Below are 24851 nucleotides of genomic sequence, written 5' to 3' on the forward strand. Positions count from 1 at the left end.
AACTTGTCGTAGTTGTTGATGTGCCCAGTAGTTAGTTGCTTACACACCACGATTTCTTTTAATTAATTTAAAATTATCTTAAGAATTTTTTTTTTTGGTGTTAGCCAGACCGCACTTGCAGCCGCATTACGCTAGGCTGGTAATTTATGGTGGCACAGGACAGTGCCTTCGGATGCCTCGTTAGCGTCTCTTATGGTCCTATCGCAGATAATTTTAATAATATTTTTTGGAGTTATAACCTTAGCTCCTCGCGAACGTCGTCGTCGTCGTCGTCGTCGTCGTCGTCGTCGCCGCCGTACGCACGCAGAATACGTGGTACACACGCACACACACATATGCAGTAGGCGGTGGACGATGTAAGCACTCGGCTAGGTGTAGCTCGCGCCAGTATAGCTCGCGCCGGCCTGGCGCTGCTGTGGGGCGGCCTCACGGCTTCTCCACTGGCCTGGCAGCTAGCGGCGTTCAAATGGGAGTCGCAGTTTACTCCTCGACATGGAGGGTGGTACTGGGCTGTTGACGAGTGCTCTCGTATTTTGTCGTTCCCTCCGGCACTTGCCTTTGCGATGTTTTCGACGGTCGCCTGTTGCCATATCGGCCCGCACAACCATGTGTGACTCCCACATGTGGAGCGTACATGCTGCAAGCATTTAGGCCCTGACACTGCGGTTTTTCATCTGTGGCGGTACTCCGCAAGGATACCGCCCTTCGATTGTGCCATTCCAGCACTAATTGAAGTGCTAGATTTTCCGGCCTGTTAGGAGACCGCTCCTGCAAAATGTGCGAGGAGATTTTTGCTGGTTGCGAGCTACCCGCCGATTTTCTAGCTGTACGTATTGCCCTTAATCCAAAGGTCACAGTCGACTGTCGGGCTAGAGACGTACGTCCCATCACCGTTCTTAACACTGTTTATAAGTTGGTGGCACGAAGTGTGGCTTCACGTCTTAAACAGGTAATGAATAAGGTACTTTGTCCCACTCAATCATGTGGCGTTTCGAATCGAACCACCTTCACCGCTGCTTCTATATACCGTGATGCTGTCTTACTCACCCACCGCCGACGCTCGAACCCCGGCTGCAATTGATCCCTAGATTTCGCCGGTGCCTTCGATAGGGTCTCCCATCCTTACCTGCTGGCCGTTATGTCGCGGATGGGTTTCGGGGAGCACTTCATAAGAGTCATCCGGCACTTCTTGGATGGAGCAAATTCCACAATCATTGTGAACGGCTGCAGATCACGACCAATTCCCATCAGACGATCAGTTCGACAAGGGTGTCCCTTGTCAGTGTATTTTATCGCTTTGGACCCCGTGCTGCGTGACATCGGACGAATGGTCGATGGTGTTCCTTTCCCAGGCGTCACCTTCCGCAGTGCGGCATACGCGGATGGTGTAGGTGTGTTTGTAGCAAACGCCAGGGACATCGATTCAGTTCGCCGAGTCCTCCACGTTTATGAACGAGCATCCGGTGCCATGTTAAAAGTCAACAAAATGGTGCTAATCCCACTAGGACCACGATCATTGACCATCGAGCGCCCATGGTTCCGGATTGTAGGGGAACAACGTATCTTGGGTCTTGAGGTGACTGCCTGTCCGCAGCGCATCTTAACACTCACGTGCAGGCGGATTCTCACGCGCATCAGAGGACTTTGCGTGAGTCACACTGATCGACGACTCGACCTCCATCATTGAATCCAACTGATTAATACTTACATCCTATAACGGGCATGGTATGTAGCACAACTCCTTACGCTACCGAAACAAACCAGCAGAGCCATCTCACAAACAGTATATTGCCTGTTGTGGCGGCATGCACTATTCAAAGTTGATGCACAGACTTGTACACTGCCAAAGGTCGATGGTGGCCTTGGACTCATTGACTTTCCCCGCAAATGTGCGGCAATCCTGATTCACCGTATCGCCACTTTGCGTGAGATTGACCCAGGTGGGACAACAGCGGTGCTTTTCGACCGTTATCGCCCACAATCGGCGCGTGAACCAGTATGTTTGACACATATTACATTCCGGATGACGGCAGTCAAGGTCTATTACCTCAATCAAAGTTACGTCCTAACAGTGGCCACCGACAAGGCACACACATCAAAGCGCCTTTACTAGGCGCTTCGAGAGCCAGCCCACACTACATAAATTGGAGGACAGACGACCATCGGTCATCTGGCACCAAGCTTGGGCTAATATCAACCACCCAGCCCTCCCCACAGAAGTTTCAGCGCTATGGTATCGCGTTGTAAACAATTTAATACCCACTAATCATCGCTTGGCGGCCATCCGCCTATGGCCCTCGGCTGCTTGCGGCCGATGTGGTGACGTAGACACCAGAGAGCATCGTCTCTTATGCCCTCACGTCACAGAAGTGTGGGACCTTGCACGTGTGCTATTAGCGCTGATCGGTGGGACTACACTGGACTATGTGCCAATCGACTGGTTCCTTACCCCTGATATTCAGACCAACCCCCGAAAACGACATAACGCAGTGGTGTGGCTCTTGGGGCACACCATTTTCACGATCTATGACCTTTGCCTCACCGATGCTGTCTCTTTCATGGACTACCTTTGGAGCCAGCATCGCCTGGCGGAATGTGACCGGAAATATACCTTTACTTTTGCAAGATTTCTTAAAGTTGCAATGGTTCATGGTTATCAAAAGGTGGTCCAGGTTGAGTAAGGCACCTCGTATAAGAATTGCCTGAGTGTACCCCTGGATCTTTGTCACTCGGACTTTCAAACTACTCTTGACTTAACCATACCCCAGGTTTGATATTGGCCTTCTGGGCATCACTAGAGTAGACTGCTCTATGATACTGATAATATGGAAATTGGTAACACGGAAATTGTGTGAACGTTGTATGAAAAATTATTGGAAAATTGGAAAACACATAATCTATCTTAGGGGATTATTACTTCGTTAATTCTATGGGCTATGGGATTATCTCGCCAGTTTCGTTTGAGTGTGCTACCGTCGCTGTTTTTTTTTTTTTGCCTTCATATCTGTCTTTATTTATTTCTTTCTATTTAGTTTTTAACATCATCACTTGCCTCACACCTGCAGAGGGAAGTGTGTTTCTGAGGAGTGTGTCGTCGCCCCCTGAGGCATAGCAGAGTATGCCTCCGCTTTTATTTTCGGTTTATGGCAATAAGTCTTGCTGCTAACAACACCCTGCTTTACGTGCTGCGTCGACACTAGAGGATGGCGGCATTTTTGGAGAGGAAAAGGTAGGGCTATAGGGGAGGTAGGAGGGAAAAAAAGTGTAGTATCTGCTCTTACCAGCTTAATATCTGATACGTCCTGCATTGCACGACCAGAATATTAAACTCATTTTTGGCTTATGACGGAGTGCTAGGGGCTTGCTCCACCTCTGTCGCGGGTTGGCCCAGCATTGCAGTACCGTCGGGATCGGCCCACCTAAAATTAATTAAAACACAGCCTGAAATGGGTTAACATTCTGCAGTGATCAGATATTCCGCTGGTAGCAAAACTTGTCGTAGTTGTTGATGTGCCCAGTAGTTAGTTGCTTACACACCACGATTTCTTTTAATTAATTTAAAATTATCTTAAGAAATTTTTTTTTTGGTGTTAGCCAGACCGCACTTGCAGCCGCATTACGCTAGGCTGGTAATTTATGGTGGCACAGGACAGTGCCTTCGGATGCCTCGTTAGCGTCTCTTATGGTCCTATCGCAGATAATTTTAATAATATTTTTTGGAGTTATAACCTTAGCTCCTCGCGAACGTCGTCGTCGTCGTCGTCGTCGTCGTCGTCGTCGTCGTCGTCGCCGCCGCACGCACGCAGAATACGTGGTACACACGCACACACACATATGCAGTAGGCGGTGGACGATGTAAGCACTCGGCTAGGTGTAGCTCGCGCCAGTATAGCTCGCGCCGGCCTGGCGCTGCTGTGGGGCGGCCTCACGGCTTCTCCACTGGCCTGGCAGCTAGCGGCGTTCAAATGGGAGTCGCAGTTTACTCCTCGACATGGAGGGTGGTACTGGGCTGTTGACGAGTGCTCTCGTATTTTGTCGTTCCCTCCGGCACTTGCCTTTGCGATGTTTTCGACGGTCGCCTGTTGCCATATCGGCCCGCACCACCATGTGTGACTCCCACATGTGGAGCGTACATGCTGCAAGCATTTAGGCCCTGACACTGCGGTTTTTCATCTGTGGCGGTACTCCGCAAGGATACCGCCCTTCGATTGTGCCATTCCAGCACTAATTGAAGTGCTAGATTTTCCGGCCTGTTAGGAGACCGCTCCTGCAAAATGTGCGAGGAGATTTTTGCTGGTTGCGAGCTACCCGCCGATTTTCTAGCTGTACGTATTGCCCTTAATCCAAAGGTCACAGTCGACTGTCGGGCTAGAGACGTACGTCCCATCACCGTTCTTAACACTGTTTATAAGTTGGTGGCACGAAGTGTGGCTTCACGTCTTAAACAGGTAATGAATAAGGTACTTTGTCCCACTCAATCATGTGGCGTTTCGAATCGAACCACCTTCACCGCTGCTTCTATATACCGTGATGCTGTCTTACTCACCCACCGCCGACGCTCGAACCCCGGCTGCAATTGATCGCTAGATTTCGCCGGTGCCTTCGATAGGGTCTCCCATCCTTACCTGCTGGCCGTTATGTCGCGGATGGGTTTCGGGGAGCACTTCATAAGAGTCATCCGGCACTTCTTGGATGGAGCAAATTCCACAATCATTGTGAACGGCTGCAGATCACGACCAATTCCCATCAGACGATCAGTTCGACAAGGGTGTCCCTTGTCAGTGTATTTTATCGCTTTGGACCCCGTGCTGCGTGACATCGGACGAATGGTCGATGGTGTTCCTTTCCCAGGCGTCACCTTCCGCAGTGCGGCATACGCGGATGGTGTAGGTGTGTTTGTAGCAAACGCCAGGGACATCGATTCAGTTCGCCGAGTCCTCCACGTTTATGAACGAGCATCCGGTGCCATGTTAAAAGTCAACAAAATGGTGCTAATCCCACTAGGACCACGATCATTGACCATCGAGCGCCCATGGTTCCGGATTGTAGGGGAACAACGTATCTTGGGTCTTGAGGTGACTGCCTGTCCGCAGCGCATCTGAACACTCACGTGCAGGCGGATTCTCACGCGCATCAGAGGACTTTGCGTGAGTCACACTGATCGACGACTCGACCTCCATCATTGAATCCAACTGATTAATACTTACATCCTATAACGGGCATGGTATGTAGCACAACTCCTTACGCTACCGAAACAAACCAGCAGAGCCATCTCACAAACAGTATATTGCCTGTTGTGGCGGCATGCACTATTCAAAGTTGATGCACAGACTTGTACACTGCCAAAGGTCGATGGTGGCCTTGGACTCATTGACTTTCCCCGCAAATGTGCGGCAATCCTGATTCACCGTATCGCCACTTTGCGTGAGATTGACCCAGGTGGGACAACAGCGGTGCTTTTCGACCGTTATCGCCCACAATCGGCGCGTGAACCAGTATGTTTGACACATATTACATTCCGGATGACGGCAGTCAAGGTCTATTACCTCAATCAAAGTTACGTCCTAACAGTGGCCACCGACAAGGCACGCACATCAAAGCGCCTTTACTAGGCGCTTCGAGAGCCAGCCCACACTACATAAATTGGAGGACAGACGACCACCGGTCATCTGGCACCAAGCTTGGGCTAATATCAACCACCCAGCCCTCCCCACAGAAGTTTCAGCGCTATGGTATCGCGTTGTAAACAATTTAATACCCACTAATCATCGCTTGGCGGCCATCCGCCTATGGCCCTCGGCTGCTTGCGGCCGATGTGGTGACGTAGACACCAGAGAGCATCGTCTCTTATGCCCTCACGTCACAGAAGTGTGGGACCTTGCACGTGTGCTATTAGCGCTGATCGGTGGGACTACACTGGACTATGTGCCAATCGACTGGTTCCTTACGCCTGATATTCAGACCAACCCCCGAAAACGACATAACGCAGTGGTGTGGCTCTTGGGCCACACCATTTTCACGATCTATGACCTTTGCCTCACCGATGCTGTCTCTTTCATGGACTACCTTTGGAGCCAGCATCGCCTGGCGGAATGTGACCGGAAATATACCTTTACTTTTGCAAGATTTCTTAAAGTTGCAATGGTTCATGGTTATCAAAAGGTGGTCCAGGCTGAGTAAGGCACCTCGTATAAGAATTGCCTGAGTGTACCCCTGGATCTTTGTCACTCGGACTTTCAAACTACTCTTGACTTAACCATACCCCAGGTTTGATATTGGCCTTCTGGGCATCACTAGAGTAGACTGCTCTATGATACTGATAATATGGAAATTGGTAACATGGAAATTGTGTGAACGTTGTATGAAAAATTATTGGAAAATTGGAAAACACATAATCTATCTTAGGGGATTATTACTTCGTTAATTCTATGGGCTATGGGATTATCTCGCCAGTTTCGTTTGAGTGTGCTACCGTCGCTGTTTTTTTTTTTTTGCCTTCATTTCTGTCTTTATTTATTTCTTTCTATTTAGTTTTTAACATCATCACTTGCCTCACACCTGCAGAGGGAAGTGTGTTTCTGAGGAGTGTGTCGTCGCCCCCTGAGGCATAGCAGAGTATGCCTCCGCTTTTATTTTCGGTTTATGGCAATAAGTCTTGCTGCTAACAACACCCTGCTTTACGTGCTGCGTCGACACTAGAGGATGGCGGCATTTTTGGAGAGGAAAAGGTAGGGCTATAGGGGAGGTAGGAGGGAAAAAAAGTGTAGTATCTGCTCTTATCAGCTTAATATCTGATACGTCCTGCATTGCACGACCAGAATATTAAACTCATTTTTGGCTTATGACGGAGTGCTAGGGGCTTGCTCCACCTCTGTCGCGGGTTGGCCCGGCATTGCAGTACCGTCGGGATCGGCCCACCTAAAATTAATTAAAACACAGCCAGAAATGGGTTAACATTCTGCAGTGATCAGATATTCCGCTGGTAGCAAAACTTGTCGTAGTTGTTGATGTGCCCAGTAGTTAGTTGCTTACACACCACGATTTCTTTTAATTAATTTAAAATTATCTTAAGAATTTTTTTTTTTGGTGTTAGCCAGACCGCACTTGCAGCCGCATTACGCTAGGCTGGTAATTTATGGTGGCACAGGACAGTGCCTTCGGATGCCTCGTTAGCGTCTCTTATGGTCCTATCGCAGATAATTTTAATAATATTTTTTGGAGTTATAACCTTAGCTCCTCGCGAACGTCGTCGTCGTCGTCGTCGTCGTCGTCGTCGCCGCCGCACGCACGCAGAATACGTGGTACACACGCACACACACATATGCAGTAGGCGGTGGACGATGTAAGCACTCGGCTAGGTGTAGCTCGCGCCAGTATGGCTCGCGCCGGCCTGGCGCTGCTGTGGGGCGGCCTCACGGCTTCTCCACTGGCCTGGCAGCTAGCGGCGTTCAAATGGGAGTCGCAGTTTACTCCTCGACATGGAGGGTGGTACTGGGCTGTTGACGAGTGCTCTCGTATTTTGTCGTTCCCTCCGGCACTTGCCTTTGCGATGTTTTCGACGGTCGCCTGTTGCCATATCGGCCCGCACCACCATGTGTGACTCCCACATGTGGAGCGTACATGCTGCAAGCATTTAGGCCCTGACACTGCGGTTTTTCATCTGTGGCGGTACTCCGCAAGGATACCGCCCTTCGATTGTGCCATTCCAGCACTAATTGAAGTGCTAGATTTTCCGGCCTGTTAGGAGACCGCTCCTGCAAAATGTGCGAGGAGATTTTTGCTGGTTGCGAGCTACCCGCCGATTTTCTAGCTGTACGTATTGCCCTTAATCCAAAGGTCACAGTCGACTGTCGGGCTAGAGACGTACGTCCCATCACCGTTCTTAACACTGTTTATAAGTTGGTGGCACGAAGTGTGGCTTCACGTCTTAAACAGGTAATGAATAAGGTACTTTGTCCCACTCAATCATGTGGCGTTTCGAATCGAACCACCTTCACCGCTGCTTCTATATACCGTGATGCTGTCTTACTCACCCACCGCCGACGCTCGAACCCCGGCTGCAATTGATCGCTAGATTTCGCCGGTGCCTTCGATAGGGTCTCCCATCCTTACCTGCTGGCCGTTATGTCGCGGATGGGTTTCGGGGAGCACTTCATAAGAGTCATCCGGCACTTCTTGGATGGAGCAAATTCCACAATCATTGTGAACGGCTGCAGATCACGACCAATTCCCATCAGACGATCAGTTCGACAAGGGTGTCCCTTGTCAGTGTATTTTATCGCTTTGGACCCCGTGCTGCGTGACATCGGACGAATGGTCGATGGTGTTCCTTTCCCAGGCGTCACCTTCCGCAGTGCGGCATACGCGGATGGTGTAGGTGTGTTTGTAGCAAACGCCAGGGACATCGATTCAGTTCGCCGAGTCCTCCACGTTTATGAACGAGCATCCGGTGCCATGTTAAAAGTCAACAAAATGGTGCTAATCCCACTAGGACCACGATCATTGACCATCGAGCGCCCATGGTTCCGGATTGTAGGGGAACAACGTATCTTGGGTCTTGAGGTGACTGCCTGTCCGCAGCGCATCTGAACACTCACGTGCAGGCGGATTCTCACGCGCATCAGAGGACTTTGCGTGAGTCACACTGATCGACGACTCGACCTCCATCATTGAATCCAACTGATTAATACTTACATCCTATAACGGGCATGGTATGTAGCACAACTCCTTACGCTACCGAAACAAACCAGCAGAGCCATCTCACAAACAGTATATTGCCTGTTGTGGCGGCATGCACTATTCAAAGTTGATGCACAGACTTGTACACTGCCAAAGGTCGATGGTGGCCTTGGACTCATTGACTTTCCCCGCAAATGTGCGGCAATCCTGATTCACCGTATCGCCACTTTGCGTGAGATTGACCCAGGTGGGACAACAGCGGTGCTTTTCGACCGTTATCGCCCACAATCGGCGCGTGAACCAGTATGTTTGACACATATTACATTCCGGATGACGGCAGTCAAGGTCTATTACCTCAATTAAAGTTACGTCCTAACAGTGGCCACCGACAAGGCACGCACATCAAAGCGCCTTTACTAGGCGCTTCGAGAGCCAGCCCACACTACATAAATTGGAGGACAGACGACCACCGGTCATCTGGCACCAAGCTTGGGCTAATATCAACCACCCAGCCCTCCCCACAGAAGTTTCAGCGCTATGGTATCGCGTTGTAAACAATTTAATACCCACTAATCATCGCTTGGCGGCCATCCGCCTATGGCCCTCGGCTGCTTGCGGCCGATGTGGTGACGTAGACACCAGAGAGCATCGTCTCTTATGCCCTCACGTCACAGAAGTGTGGGACCTTGCACGTGTGCTATTAGCGCTGATCGGTGGGACTACACTGGACTATGTGCCAATCGACTGGTTCCTTACGCCTGATATTCAGACCAACCCCCGAAAACGACATAACGCAGTGGTGTGGCTCTTGGGGCACACCATTTTCACGATCTATGACCTTTGCCTCACCGATGCTGTCTCTTTCATGGACTACCTTTGGAGCCAGCATCGCCTGGCGGAATGTGACCGGAAATATACCATTACTTTTGCAAGATTTCTTAAAGTTGCAATGGTTCATGGTTATCAAAAGGTGGTCCAGGCTGAGTAAGGCACCTCGTATAAGAATTGCCTGAGTGTACCCCTGGATCTTTGTCACTCGGACTTTCAAACTACTCTTGACTTAACCATACCCCAGGTTTGATATTGGCCTTCTGGGCATCACTAGAGTAGACTGCTCTATGATACTGATAATATGGAAATTGGTAACATGGAAATTGTGTGAACGTTGTATGAAAAATTATTGGAAAATTGGAAAACACATAATCTATCTTAGGGGATTATTACTTCGTTAATTCTATGGGCTATGGGATTATCTCGCCAGTTTCGTTTGAGTGTGCTACCGTCGCTGTTTTTTTTTTTTGCCTTCATTTCTGTCTTTATTTATTTCTTTCTATTTAGTTTTTAACATCATCACTTGCCTCACACCTGCAGAGGGAAGTGTGTTTCTGAGGAGTGTGTCGTCGCCCCCTGAGGCATAGCAGAGTATGCCTCCGCTTTTATTTTCGGTTTATGGCAATAAGTCTTGCTGCTAACAACACCCTGCTTTACGTGCTGCGTCGACACTAGAGGATGGCGGCATTTTTGGAGAGGAAAAGGTAGGGCTATAGGGGAGGTAGGAGGGAAAAAAAGTGTAGTATCTGCTCTTATCAGCTTAATATCTGATACGTCCTGCATTGCACGACCAGAATATTAAACTCATTTTTGGCTTATGACGGAGTGCTAGGGGCTTGCTCCACCTCTGTCGCGGGTTGGCCCGGCATTGCAGTACCGTCGGGATCGGCCCACCTAAAATTAATTAAAACACAGCCTGAAATGGGTTAACATTCTGCAGTGATCAGATATTCCGCTGGTAGCAAAACTTGTCGTAGTTGTTGATGTGCCCAGTAGTTAGTTGCTTACACACCACGATTTCTTTTAATTAATTTAAAATTATCTTAAGAATTTTTTTTTTTTTTGGTGTTAGCCAGACCGCACTTGCAGCCGCATTACGCTAGGCTGGTAATTTATGGTGGCACAGGACAGTGCCTTCGGATGCCTCGTTAGCGTCTCTTATGGTCCTATCGCAGATAATTTTAATAATATTTTTTGGAGTTATAACCTTAGCTCCTCGCGAACGTCGTCGTCGTCGCCGCCGCACGCACGCAGAATACGTGGTACACACGCACACACACATATGCAGTAGGCGGTGGACGATGTAAGCACTCGGCTAGGTGTAGCTCGCGCCAGTATAGCTCGCGCCGGCCTGGCGCTGCTGTGGGGCGGCCTCACGGCTTCTCCACTGGCCTGGCAGCTAGCGGCGTTCAAATGGGAGTCGCAGTTTACTCCTCGACATGGAGGGTGGTACTGGGCTGTTGACGAGTGCTCTCGTATTTTGTCGTTCCCTCCGGCACTTGCCTTTGCGATGTTTTCGACGGTCGGCTGTTGCCATATCGGCCCGCACCACCATGTGTGACTCCCACATGTGGAGCGTACATGCTGCAAGCATTTAGGCCCTGACACTGCGGTTTTTCATCTCTGGCGGTACTCCGCAATGATACCGCCCTTCGATTGTGCCATTCCAGCACTAATTGAAGTGCTAGATTTTCCGGCCTGTTAGGGGACCGCTCCTGCAAAATGTGCGAGGAGATTTTTGCTGGTTGCGAGCTACCCGCCGATTTTCTAGCTGTACGTATTGCCCTTAATCCAAAGGTCACAGTCGACTGTCGGGCTAGAGACGTACGTCCCATCACCGTTCTTAACACTGTTTATAAGTTGGTGGCACGAAGTGTGGCTTCACGTCTTAAACAGGTAATGAATAAGGTACTTTGTCCCACTCAATCATGTGGCGTTTCGAATCGAACCACCTTCACCGCTGCTTCTATATACCGTGATGCTGTCTTACTCACCCACCGCCGACGCTCGAACCCCGGCTGCAATTGATCCCTAGATTTCGCCGGTGCCTTCGATAGGGTCTCCCATCCTTACCTGCTGGCCGTTATGTCGCGGATGGGTTTCGGGGAGCACTTCATAAGAGTCATCCGGCACTTCTTGGATGGAGCAAATTCCACAATCATTGTGAACGGCTGCAGATCACGACCAATTCCCATCAGACGATCAGTTCGACAAGGGTGTCCCTTGTCAGTGTATTTTATCGCTTTGGACCCCGTGCTGCGTGACATCGGACGAATGGTCGATGGTGTTCCTTTCCCAGGCGTCACCTTCCGCAGTGCGGCATACGCGGATGGTGTAGGTGTGTTTGTAGCAAACGCCAGGGACATCGATTGAGTTCGCCGAGTCCTCCACGTTTATGAACGAGCATCCGGTGCCATGTTAAAAGTCAACAAAATGGTGCTAATCCCACTAGGACCACGATCATTGACCATCGAGCGCCCATGGTTCCGGATTGTAGGGGAACAACGTATGTTGGGTCTTGAGGTGACTGCCTGTCCGCAGCGCATCTTAACACTCACGTGCAGGCGGATTCTCACGCGCATCAGAGGACTTTGCGTGAGTCACACTGATCGACGACTCGACCTCCATCATTGAATCCAACTGATTAATACTTACATCCTATAACGGGCATGGTATGTAGCACAACTCCTTACGCTACCGAAACAAACCAGCAGAGCCATCTCACAAACAGTATATTGCCTGTTGTGGCGGCATGCACTATTCAAAGTTGATGCACAGACTTGTACACTGCCAAAGGTCGATGGTGGCCTTGGACTCATTGACTTTCCCCGCAAATGTGCGGCAATCCTGATTCACCGTATCGCCACTTTGCGTGAGATTGACCCAGGTGGGACAACAGCGGTGCTTTTCGACCGTTATCGCCCACAATCGACGCGTGAACCAGTATGTTTGACACATATTACATTCCGGATGACGGCAGTCAAGGTCTATTATCTCAATCAAAGTTACGTCCTAACAGTGGCCACCAACAAGGCACGCACATCAAAGCGCCTTTACTAGGCGCTTCGAGAGCCAGCCCACACCACATAAATTGGAGGACAGACGACCATCGGTCATCTGGCACCAAGCTTGGGCTAATATCAACCACCCAGCCCTCCCCACAGAAGTTTCAGCGCTATGGTATCGCGTGGTAAACAATTTAATACCCACTAATCATCGCTTGGCGGCCATCCGCCTATGGCCCTCGGCTGCTTGCGGCCGATGTGGTGACGTAGACACCAGAGAGCATCGTCTCTTATGCCCTCACGTCACAGAAGTGTGGGACCTTGCACGTGTGCTATTAGCGCTGATCGGTGGAACTACACTGGACTATGTGCCAATCGACTGGTTCCTTACGCCTGATATTCAGACCAACCCCCGAAAACGACATAACGCAGTGGTGTGGCTCTTGGGCCACACCATTTTCACGATCTATGACCTTTGCCTCACCGATGCTGTCTCTTTCATGGACTACCTTTGGAGCCAGCATCGCCAGGCGGAATGTGACCGGAAATATACCATTACTTTTGCAAGATTTCTTAAAGTTGCAATGGTTCATGGTTATCAAAAGGTGGTCCAGGCTGAGTAAGGCACCTCGTATAAGAATTGCCTGAGTGTACCCCTGGATCTTTGTCACTCGGACTTTCAAACTACTCTTGACTTAACCATACCCCAGGTTTGATATTGGCCTTCTGGGCATCACTAGAGTAGACAGCTCTATGATACTGATAATATGGAAATTGGTAACATGGAAATTGTGTGAACGTTGTATGAAAAATTATTGGAAAATTGGAAAACACATAATCTATCTTAGGGGATTATTACTTCGTTAATTCTATGGGCTATGGGATTATCTCGCCAGTTTCGTTTGAGTGTGCTACCGTCGCTGTTTTTTTTTTTTTGCCTTCATTTCTGTCTTTATTTATTTCTTTCTATTTAGTTTTTAACATCATCACTTGCCTCACACCTGCAGAGGGAAGTGTGTTTCTGAGGAGTGTGTCGTCGCCCCCTGAGGCATAGCAGAGTATGCCTCCGCTTTTATTTTCGGTTTATGGCAATAAGTCTTGCTGCTAACAACACCCTGCTTTACGTGCTGCGTCGACACTAGAGGATGGCGGCATTTTTGGAGAGGAAAAGGTAGGGCTATAGGGGAGGTAGGAGGGAAGAAAAGTGTAGTATCTGCTCTTATCAGCTTAATATCTGATACGTCCTGCATTGCACGACCAGAATATTAAACTCATTTTTGGCTTATGACGGAGTGCTAGGGGCTTGCTCCACCTCTGTCGCGGGTTGGCCCGGCATTGCAGTACCGTCGGGATCGGCCCACCTAAAATTAATTAAAACACAGCCTGAAATGGGTTAACATTCTGCAGTGATCAGATATTCCGCTGGTAGCAAAACTTGTCGTAGTTGTTGATGTGCCCAGTAGTTAGTTGCTTACACACCACGATTTCTTTTAATTAATTTAAAATTGTCTTAAGAAATTTTTTTTTTTTGGTGTTAGCCAGACCGCACTTGCAGCCGCATTACGCTAGGCTGGTAATTTATGGTGGCACAGGACAGTGCCTTCGGATGCCTCGTTAGCGTCTCTTATGGTCCTATCGCAGATAATTTTAATAATATTTTTTGGAGTTATAACCTTAGCTCCTCGCGAACGTCGTCGTCGTCGTCGTCGTCGTCGTCGTCGTCGTCGTCGCCGCCGCCGCCGCCGCCGCACGCACGCAGAATACGTGGTACACACGCACACACACATATGCAGTAGGCGGTGGACGATGTAAGCACTCGGCTAGGCGTAGCTCGCGCCAGTATAGCTCGCGCCGGCCTGGCGCTGCTGTGGGGCGGCCTCACGGCTTCTCCACTGGCCTGGCAGCTAGCGGCGTTCAAATGGGAGTCGCAGTTTACTCCTCGACATGGAGGGTGGTACTGGGCTGTTGACGAGTGCTCTCGTATTTTGTCGTTCCCTCCGGCACTTGCCTTTACGATGTTTTCGACGGTCGCCTGTTGCCATATCGGCCCGCACCACCATGTGTGACTCCCACATGTGGAGCGTACATGCTGCAAGCATTTAGGCCCTGACACTGCGGTTTTTCATCTCTGGCGGTACTCCGCAAGGATACCGCCCTTCGATTGTGCCATTCCAGCACTAATTGAAGTGCTAGATTTTCCGGCCTGTTAGGGGACCGCTCCTGCAAAATGTGCGAGGAGATTTTTGCTGGTTGCGAGCTACCCGCCGATTTTCTAGCTGTACGTATTGCCCTTAATCCAAAGGTCACAGTCGACTGTCGGGCTAGAGACGTACGTCCCATCACCGTTCTTAACACTGTTTATAAGTTGGTGGCACGAAGTGTGGCTTCACGTCTTAAACAGGTAATGAATAAGGTACTTTGTCCCACTCAATCATGTGGCGTTTCGAATCGAACCACCTTCACCGCTGCTTCTATATACCGTGATGCTGTCTTACTCACCCACCGCCGACGCTCGAACCCCGGCTGCAATTGATCCCTAGATTTCGCCGGTGCCTTCGATAGGGTCTCCCATCCTTACCTGCTGGCCGTTATGTCGCGGATGGGTTTCGGGGAGCACTTCATAAGAGTCATCCGGCACTTCTTGGATGGAGCAAATTCCACAATCATTGTGAACGGCTGCAGATCACGACCAATTCCCATCAGACGATCAGTTCGACAAGGGTGTCCCTTGTCAGTGTATTTTATCGCTTTGGACCCCGTGCTGCGTGACATCGGACGAATGGTCGATGGTGTTCCTTTCCCAGGCGTCACCTTCCGCAGTGCGGCATACGCGGATGGTGTAGGTGTGTTTGTAGCAAACGCCAGGGACATCGATTCAGTTCGCCGAGTCCTCCACGTTTATGAACGAGCATCCGGTGCCATATTAAAAGTCAACAAAATGGTGCTAATCCCACTAGGACCACGATCATTGACCATCGAGCGCCCATGGTTCCGGATTGTAGGGGAACAACGTATCTTGGGTCTTGAGGTGACTGCCTGTCCGCAGCGCATCTGAACACTCACGTGCAGGCGGATTCTCACGCGCATCAGAGGACTTTGCGTGAGTCACACTGATCGACGACTCGACCTCCATCATTGAATCCAACTGATTAATACTTACATCCTATAACGGGCATGGTATGTAGCACAACTCCTTACGCTACCGAAACAAACCAGCAGAGCCATCTCACAAACAGTATATTGCCTGTTGTGGCGGCATGCACTATTCAAAGTTGATGCACAGACTTGTACACTGCCAAAGGTCGATGGTGGCCTTGGACTCATTGACTTTCCCCGCAAATGTGCGGCAATCCTGATTCACCGTATCGCCACTTTGCGTGAGATTGACCCAGGTGGGACAACAGCGGTGCTTTTCGACCGTTATCGCCCACAATCGGCGCGTGAACCAATATGTTTGACACATATTACATTCCGGATGACGGCAGTCAAGGTCTATTACCTCAATCAAAGTTACGTCCTAACAGTGGCCACCGACAAGGCACGCACATCAAAGCGCCTTTACTAGGCGCTTCGAGAGCCAGCCCACACCACATAAATTGGAGGACAGACGACCATCGGTCATCTGGCACCAAGCTTGGGCTAATATCAACCACCCAGCCCTCCCCACAGAAGTTTCAGCGCTATGGTATCGCGTTGTAAACAATTTAATACCCACTAATCATCGCTTGGCGGCCATCCGCCTATGGCCCTCGGCTGCTTGCGGCCGATGTGGTGACGTAGACACCAGAGAGCATCGTCTCTTATGCCCTCACGTCACAGAAGTGTGGGACCTTGCACGTGTGCTATTAGCGCTGATCGGTGGGACTACACTGGACTATGTGCCAATCGACTGGTTCCTTACGCCTGATATTCAGACCAACCCCCGAAAACGACATAACGCAGTGGTGTGGCTCTTGGGCCACACCATTTTCACGATCTATGACCTTTGCCTCACCGATGCTGTCTCTTTCATGGACTACCTTGGCGGAATGTGACCGGAAATATACCATTACTTTTGCAAGATTTCTTAAAGTTGCAATGGTTCATGGTTATCAAAAGGTGGTCCAGGCTGAGTAAGGCACCTCGTATAAGAATTGCCTGAGTGTACCCCTGGATCTTTGTCACTCGGACTTTCAAACTACTCTTGACTTAACCATACCCCAGGTTTGATATTGGCCTTCTGGGCATCACTAGAGTAGACTGCTCTATGATACTGATAATATGGAAATTGGTAACATGGAAATTGTGTGAACGTTGTATGAAAAATTATTGGAAAATTGGAAAACACATAATCTATCTTAGGGGATTATTACTTCGTTAATTCTATGGGCTATGGGATTATCTCGCCAGTTTCGTTTGAGTGTGCTACCGTCGCTGTTTTTTTTTTTTGCCTTCATTTCTGTCTTTATTTATTTCTTTCTATTTAGTTTTTAACATCATCACTTGCCTCACACCTGCAGAGGGAAGTGTGTTTCTGAGGAGTGTGTCGTCGCCCCCTGAGGCATAGCAGAGTATGCCTCCGCTTTTATTTTCGGTTTATGGCAATAAGTCTTGCTGCTAACAACACCCTGCTTTACGTGCTGCGTCGACACTAGAGGATGGCGGCATTTTTGGAGAGGAAAAGGTAGGGCTATAGGGGAGGTAGGAGGGAAAAAAAGTGTAGTATCTGCTCTTATCAGCTTAATATCTGATACGTCCTGCATTGCACGACCAGAATATTAAACTCATTTTTGGCTTATGACGGAGTGCTAGGGGATTGCTCCACCTCTGTCGCGGGTTGGCCCGGCATTGCAGTACCGTCGGGATCGGCCCACCTAAAATTAATTAAAACACAGCCTGAAATCGGTTAACATTCTGCAGTGATCAGATATTCCGCTGGTAGCAAAACTTGTCGTAGTTGTTGATGTGCCCAGTAGTTAGTTGCTTACACACCACGATTTCTTTTAATTAATTTAAAATTATCTTAAGAAATTTTTTTTTTTGGTGTTAGCCAGACCGCACTTGCAGCCGCATTACGCTAGGCTGGTAATTTATGGTGGCACAGGACAGTGCCTTCGGATGCCTCGTTAGCGTCTCTTATGGTCCTATCGCAGATAATTTTAATAATATTTTTTGGAGTTATAACCTTAGCTCCTCGCGAACGTCGTCGTCGTCGCCGCCGCACGCACGCAGAATACGTGGTACACACGCACACACACATATGCAGTAGGCGGTGGACGATGTAAGCACTCGGCTAGGTGTAGCTCGCGCCAGTATAGCTCGCGCCGGCCTGGCGCTGCTGTGGGGCGGCCTCACGGCTTCTCCACTGGCCTGGCAGCTAGCGGCGTTCAAATGGGAGTCGCAGTTTACTCCTCGACATGGAGGGTGGTACTGGGCTGTTGACGAGTGCTCTCGTATTTTGTCGTTCCCTCCGGCACTTGCCTTTGCGATGTTTTCGACGGTCGGCTGTTGCCATATCGGCCCGCACCACCATGTGTGACTCCCACATGTGGAGCGTACATGCTGCAAGCATTTAGGCCCTGACACTGCGGTTTTTCATCTCTGGCGGTACTCCGCAATGATACCGCCCTTCGATTGTGCCATTCCAGCACTAATTGAAGTGCTAGATTTTCCGGCCTGTTAGGGGACCGCTCCTGCAAAATGTGCGAGGAGATTTTTGCTGGTTGCGAGCTACCCGCCGATTTTCTAGCTGTACGTATTGCCCTTAATCCAAAGGTCACAGTCGACTGTCGGGCTAGAGACGTACGTCCCATCACCGTTCTTAACACTGTTTATAAGTTGGTGGCACGAAGTGTGGCTTCACGTCTTAAACAGGTAATGAATAAGGTACTTTGTCCCACTCAATCATGTGGCGTTTCGAATCGAACCACCTTCACCGCTGCTTCTATATACCGTGATGCTGTCTTACTCACCCACCGCCGACGCTCGAACCCCGGCTGCAATTGATCCCTAGATTTCGCCGGTGCCTTCGATAGGGTCTCCCATCCTTACCTGCTGGCCGTTATGTCGCGGATGGGTTTCGGGGAGCACTTCATAAGAGTCATCCGGCACTTCTTGGATGGAGCAAATTCCACAATCATTGTGAACGGCTGCAGATCACGACCAATTCCCATCAGACGATCAGTTCGACAAGGGTGTCCCTTGTCAGTGTATTTTATCGCTTTGGACCCCGTGCTGCGTGACATCGGACGAATGGTCGATGGTGTTCCTTTCCCAGGCGTCACCTTCCGCAGTGCGGCATACGCGGATGGTGTAGGTGTGTTTGTAGCAAACGCCAGGGACATCGATTGAGTTCGCCGAGTCCTCCACGTTTATGAACGAGCATCCGGTGCCATGTTAAAAGTCAACAAAATGGTGCTAATCCCACTAGGACCACGATCATTGACCATCGAGCGCCCATGGTTCCGGATTGTAGGGGAACAACGTATGTTGGGTCTTGAGGTGACTGCCTGTCCGCAGCGCATCTTAACACTCACGTGCAGGCGGATTCTCACGCGCATCAGAGGACTTTGCGTGAGTCACACTGATCGACGACTCGACCTCCATCATTGAATCCAACTGATTAATACTTACATCCTATAACGGGCATGGTATGTAGCACAACTCCTTACGCTACCGAAACAAACCAGCAGAGCCATCTCACAAACAGTATATTGCCTGTTGTGGCGGCATGCACTATTCAAAGTTGATGCACAGACTTGTACACTGCCAAAGGTCGATGGTGGCCTTGGACTCATTGACTTTCCCCGCAAATGTGCGGCAATCCTGATTCACCGTATCGCCACTTTGCGTGAGATTGACCCAGGTGGGACAACAGCGGTGCTTTTCGACCGTTATCGCCCACAATCGACGCGTGAACCAGTATGTTTGACACATATTACATTCCGGATGACGGCAGTCAAGGTCTATTATCTCAATCAAAGTTACGTCCTAACAGTGGCCACCAACAAGGCACGCACATCAAAGCGCCTTTACTAGGCGCTTCGAGAGCCAGCCCACACCACATAAATTGGAGGACAGACGACCATCGGTCATCTGGCACCAAGCTTGGGCTAATATCAACCACCCAGCCCTCCCCACAGAAGTTTCAGCGCTATGGTATCGCGTGGTAAACAATTTAATACCCACTAATCATCGCTTGGCGGCCATCCGCCTATGGCCCTCGGCTGCTTGCGGCCGATGTGGTGACGTAGACACCAGAGAGCATCGTCTCTTATGCCCTCACGTCACAGAAGTGTGGGACCTTGCACGTGTGCTATTAGCGCTGATCGGTGGAACTACACTGGACTATGTGCCAATCGACTGGTTCCTTACGCCTGATATTCAGACCAACCCCCGAAAACGACATAACGCAGTGGTGTGGCTCTTGGGCCACACCATTTTCACGATCTATGACCTTTGCCTCACCGATGCTGTCTCTTTCATGGACTACCTTTGGAGCCAGCATCGCCAGGCGGAATGTGACCGGAAATATACCATTACTTTTGCAAGATTTCTTAAAGTTGCAATGGTTCATGGTTATCAAAAGGTGGTCCAGGCTGAGTAAGGCACCTCGTATAAGAATTGCCTGAGTGTACCCCTGGATCTTTGTCACTCGGACTTTCAAACTACTCTTGACTTAACCATACCCCAGGTTTGATATTGGCCTTCTGGGCATCACTAGAGTAGACAGCTCTATGATACTGATAATATGGAAATTGGTAACATGGAAATTGTGTGAACGTTGTATGAAAAATTATTGGAAAATTGGAAAACACATAATCTATCTTAGGGGATTATTACTTCGTTAATTCTATGGGCTATGGGATTATCTCGCCAGTTTCGTTTGAGTGTGCTACCGTCGCTGTTTTTTTTTTTTTGCCTTCATTTCTGTCTTTATTTATTTCTTTCTATTTAGTTTTTAACATCATCACTTGCCTCACACCTGCAGAGGGAAGTGTGTTTCTGAGGAGTGTGTCGTCGCCCCCTGAGGCATAGCAGAGTATGCCTCCGCTTTTATTTTCGGTTTATGGCAATAAGTCTTGCTGCTAACAACACCCTGCTTTACGTGCTGCGTCGACACTAGAGGATGGCGGCATTTTTGGAGAGGAAAAGGTAGGGCTATAGGGGAGGTAGGAGGGAAGAAAAGTGTAGTATCTGCTCTTATCAGCTTAATATCTGATACGTCCTGCATTGCACGACCAGAATATTAAACTCATTTTTGGCTTATGACGGAGTGCTAGGGGCTTGCTCCACCTCTGTCGCGGGTTGGCCCGGCATTGCAGTACCGTCGGGATCGGCCCACCTAAAATTAATTAAAACACAGCCTGAAATGGGTTAACATTCTGCAGTGATCAGATATTCCGCTGGTAGCAAAACTTGTCGTAGTTGTTGATGTGCCCAGTAGTTAGTTGCTTACACACCACGATTTCTTTTAATTAATTTAAAATTGTCTTAAGAAATTTTTTTTTTTGGTGTTAGCCAGACCGCACTTGCAGCCGCATTACGCTAGGCTGGTAATTTATGGTGGCACAGGACAGTGCCTTCGGATGCCTCGTTAGCGTCTCTTATGGTCCTATCGCAGATAATTTTAATAATATTTTTTGGAGTTATAACCTTAGCTCCTCGCGAACGTCGTCGTCGTCGTCGTCGTCGTCGTCGTCGTCGTCGTCGCCGCCGCCGCCGCCGCCGCACGCACGCAGAATACGTGGTACACACGCACACACACATATGCAGTAGGCGGTGGACGATGTAAGCACTCGGCTAGGCGTAGCTCGCGCCAGTATAGCTCGCGCCGGCCTGGCGCTGCTGTGGGGCGGCCTCACGGCTTCTCCACTGGCCTGGCAGCTAGCGGCGTTCAAATGGGAGTCGCAGTTTACTCCTCGACATGGAGGGTGGTACTGGGCTGTTGACGAGTGCTCTCGTATTTTGTCGTTCCCTCCGGCACTTGCCTTTACGATGTTTTCGACGGTCGCCTGTTGCCATATCGGCCCGCACCACCATGTGTGACTCCCACATGTGGAGCGTACATGCTGCAAGCATTTAGGCCCTGACACTGCGGTTTTTCATCTCTGGCGGTACTCCGCAAGGATACCGCCCTTCGATTGTGCCATTCCAGCACTAATTGAAGTGCTAGATTTTCCGGCCTGTTAGGGGACCGCTCCTGCAAAATGTGCGAGGAGATTTTTGCTGGTTGCGAGCTACCCGCCGATTTTCTAGCTGTACGTATTGCCCTTAATCCAAAGGTCACAGTCGACTGTCGGGCTAGAGACGTACGTCCCATCACCGTTCTTAACACTGTTTATAAGTTGGTGGCACGAAGTGTGGCTTCACGTCTTAAACATGTAATGAATAAGGTACTTTGTCCCACTCAATCATGTGGCGTTTCGAATCGAACCACCTTCACCGCTGCTTCTATATACCGTGATGCTGTCTTACTCACCCACCGCCGACGCTCGAACCCCGGCTGCAATTGATCCCTAGATTTCGCCGGTGCCTTCGATAGGGTCTCCCATCCTTACCTGCTGGCCGTTATGTCGCGGATGGGTTTCGGGGAGCACTTCATAAGAGTCATCCGGCACTTCTTGGATGGAGCAAATTCCACAATCATTGTGAACGGCTGCAGATCACGACCAATTCCCATCAGACGATCAGTTCGACAAGGGTGTCCCTTGTCAGTGTATTTTATCGCTTTGGACCCCGTGCTGCGTGACATCGGACGAATGGTCGATGGTGTTCCTTTCCCAGGCGTCACCTTCCGCAGTGCGGCATACGCGGATGGTGTAGGTGTGTTTGTAGCAAACGCCAGGGACATCGATTCAGTTCGCCGAGTCCTCCACGTTTATGAACGAGCATCCGGTGCCATATTAAAAGTCAACAAAATGGTGCTAATCCCACTAGGACCACGATCATTGACCATCGAGCGCCCATGGTTCCGGATTGTAGGGGAACAACGTATCTTGGGTCTTGAGGTGACTGCCTGTCCGCAGCGCATCTGAACACTCACGTGCAGGCGGATTCTCACGCGCATCAGAGGACTTTGCGTGAGTCACACTGATCGACGACTCGACCTCCATCATTGAATCCAACTGATTAATACTTACATCCTATAACGGGCATGGTATGTAGCACAACTCCTTACGCTACCGAAACAAACCAGCAGAGCCATCTCACAAACAGTATATTGCCTGTTGTGGCGGCATGCACTATTCAAAGTTGATGCACAGACTTGTACACTGCCAAAGGTCGATGGTGGCCTTGGACTCATTGACTTTCCCCGCAAATGTGCGGCAATCCTGATTCACCGTATCGCCACTTTGCGTGAGATTGACCCAGGTGGGACAACAGCGGTGCTTTTCGACCGTTATCGCCCACAATCGGCGCGTGAACCAATATGTTTGACACATATTACATTCCGGATGACGGCAGTCAAGGTCTATTACCTCAATCAAAGTTACGTCCTAACAGTGGCCACCGACAAGGCACGCACATCAAAGCGCCTTTACTAGGCGCTTCGAGAGCCAGCCCACACCACATAAATTGGAGGACAGACGACCATCGGTCATCTGGCACCAAGCTTGGGCTAATATCAACCACCCAGCCCTCCCCACAGAAGTTTCAGCGCTATGGTATCGCGTTGTAAACAATTTAATACCCACTAATCATCGCTTGGCGGCCATCCGCCTATGGCCCTCGGCTGCTTGCGGCCGATGTGGTGACGTAGACACCAGAGAGCATCGTCTCTTATGCCCTCACGTCACAGAAGTGTGGGACCTTGCACGTGTGCTATTAGCGCTGATCGGTGGGACTACACTGGACTATGTGCCAATCGACTGGTTCCTTACGCCTGATATTCAGACCAACCCCCGAAAACGACATAACGCAGTGGTGTGGCTCTTGGGCCACACCATTTTCACGATCTATGACCTTTGCCTCACCGATGCTGTCTCTTTCATGGACTACCTTGGCGGAATGTGACCGGAAATATACCATTACTTTTGCAAGATTTCTTAAAGTTGCAATGGTTCATGGTTATCAAAAGGTGGTCCAGGCTGAGTAAGGCACCTCGTATAAGAATTGCCTGAGTGTACCCCTGGATCTTTGTCACTCGGACTTTCAAACTACTCTTGACTTAACCATACCCCAGGTTTGATATTGGCCTTCTGGGCATCACTAGAGTAGACTGCTCTATGATACTGATAATATGGAAATTGGTAACATGGAAATTGTGTGAACGTTGTATGAAAAATTATTGGAAAATTGGAAAACACATAATCTATCTTAGGGGATTATTACTTCGTTAATTCTATGGGCTATGGGATTATCTCGCCAGTTTCGTTTGAGTGTGCTACCGTCGCTGTTTTTTTTTTTTGCCTTCATTTCTGTCTTTATTTATTTCTTTCTATTTAGTTTTTAACATCATCACTTGCCTCACACCTGCAGAGGGAAGTGTGTTTCTGAGGAGTGTGTCGTCGCCCCCTGAGGCATAGCAGAGTATGCCTCCGCTTTTATTTTCGGTTTATGGCAATAAGTCTTGCTGCTAACAACACCCTGCTTTACGTGCTGCGTCGACACTAGAGGATGGCGGCATTTTTGGAGAGGAAAAGGTAGGGCTATAGGGGAGGTAGGAGGGAAAAAAAGTGTAGTATCTGCTCTTATCAGCTTAATATCTGATACGTCCTGCATTGCACGACCAGAATATTAAACTCATTTTTGGCTTATGACGGAGTGCTAGGGGATTGCTCCACCTCTGTCGCGGGTTGGCCCGGCATTGCAGTACCGTCGGGATCGGCCCACCTAAAATTAATTAAAACACAGCCTGAAATCGGTTAACATTCTGCAGTGATCAGATATTCCGCTGGTAGCAAAACTTGTCGTAGTTGTTGATGTGCCCAGTAGTTAGTTGCTTACACACCACGATTTCTTTTAATTAATTTAAAATTATCTTAAGAAATTTTTTTTTTTGGTGTTAGCCAGACCGCACTTGCAGCCGCATTACGCTAGGCTGGTAATTTATGGTGGCACAGGACAGTGCCTTCGGATGCCTCGTTAGCGTCTCTTATGGTCCTATCGCAGATAATTTTAATAATATTTTTTGGAGTTATAACCTTAGCTCCTCGCGAACGTCGTCGTCGTCGTCGCCGCCGCACGCACGCAGAATACGTGGTACACACGCACACACACATATGCAGTAGGCGGTGGACGATGTAAGCACTCGGCTAGGTGTAGCTCGCGCCAGTATAGCTCGCGCCGGCCTGGCGCTGCTGTGGGGCGGCCTCACGGCTTCTCCACTGGCCTGGCAGCTAGCGGCGTTCAAAT

The 24851-nt window shown here is 49.6% G+C and overlaps 7 pseudogenes; all 7 read left to right on the forward strand.

Moving 5' to 3' along the window:
• The first annotated feature begins 3211 nt into the window (after window positions 1-3211).
• On the forward strand, window positions 3212-3424 carry LOC126423677 (U2 spliceosomal RNA; annotated as a pseudogene).
• Window positions 3425-6710: 3286 nt separating this feature from the next.
• On the forward strand, window positions 6711-6923 carry LOC126422060 (U2 spliceosomal RNA; annotated as a pseudogene).
• Window positions 6924-10196: 3273 nt separating this feature from the next.
• On the forward strand, window positions 10197-10409 carry LOC126422071 (U2 spliceosomal RNA; annotated as a pseudogene).
• A 3259-nt stretch (window positions 10410-13668) lies between these two features.
• On the forward strand, window positions 13669-13881 carry LOC126423047 (U2 spliceosomal RNA; annotated as a pseudogene).
• A 3279-nt stretch (window positions 13882-17160) lies between these two features.
• Window positions 17161-17373, forward strand: LOC126423633 (U2 spliceosomal RNA; annotated as a pseudogene).
• A 3257-nt stretch (window positions 17374-20630) lies between these two features.
• Window positions 20631-20843, forward strand: LOC126423058 (U2 spliceosomal RNA; annotated as a pseudogene).
• A 3278-nt stretch (window positions 20844-24121) lies between these two features.
• LOC126423644 (U2 spliceosomal RNA) lies at window positions 24122-24334 on the forward strand (annotated as a pseudogene).
• The last annotated feature ends 517 nt before the right edge of the window (window positions 24335-24851 follow it).

The sequence above is a fragment of the Schistocerca serialis genome, chromosome 1, assembly GCF_023864345.2.
Source record: "Schistocerca serialis cubense isolate TAMUIC-IGC-003099 chromosome 1, iqSchSeri2.2, whole genome shotgun sequence".
In the NCBI taxonomy this organism is placed as follows: Eukaryota; Metazoa; Arthropoda; class Insecta; order Orthoptera; family Acrididae; genus Schistocerca; species Schistocerca serialis.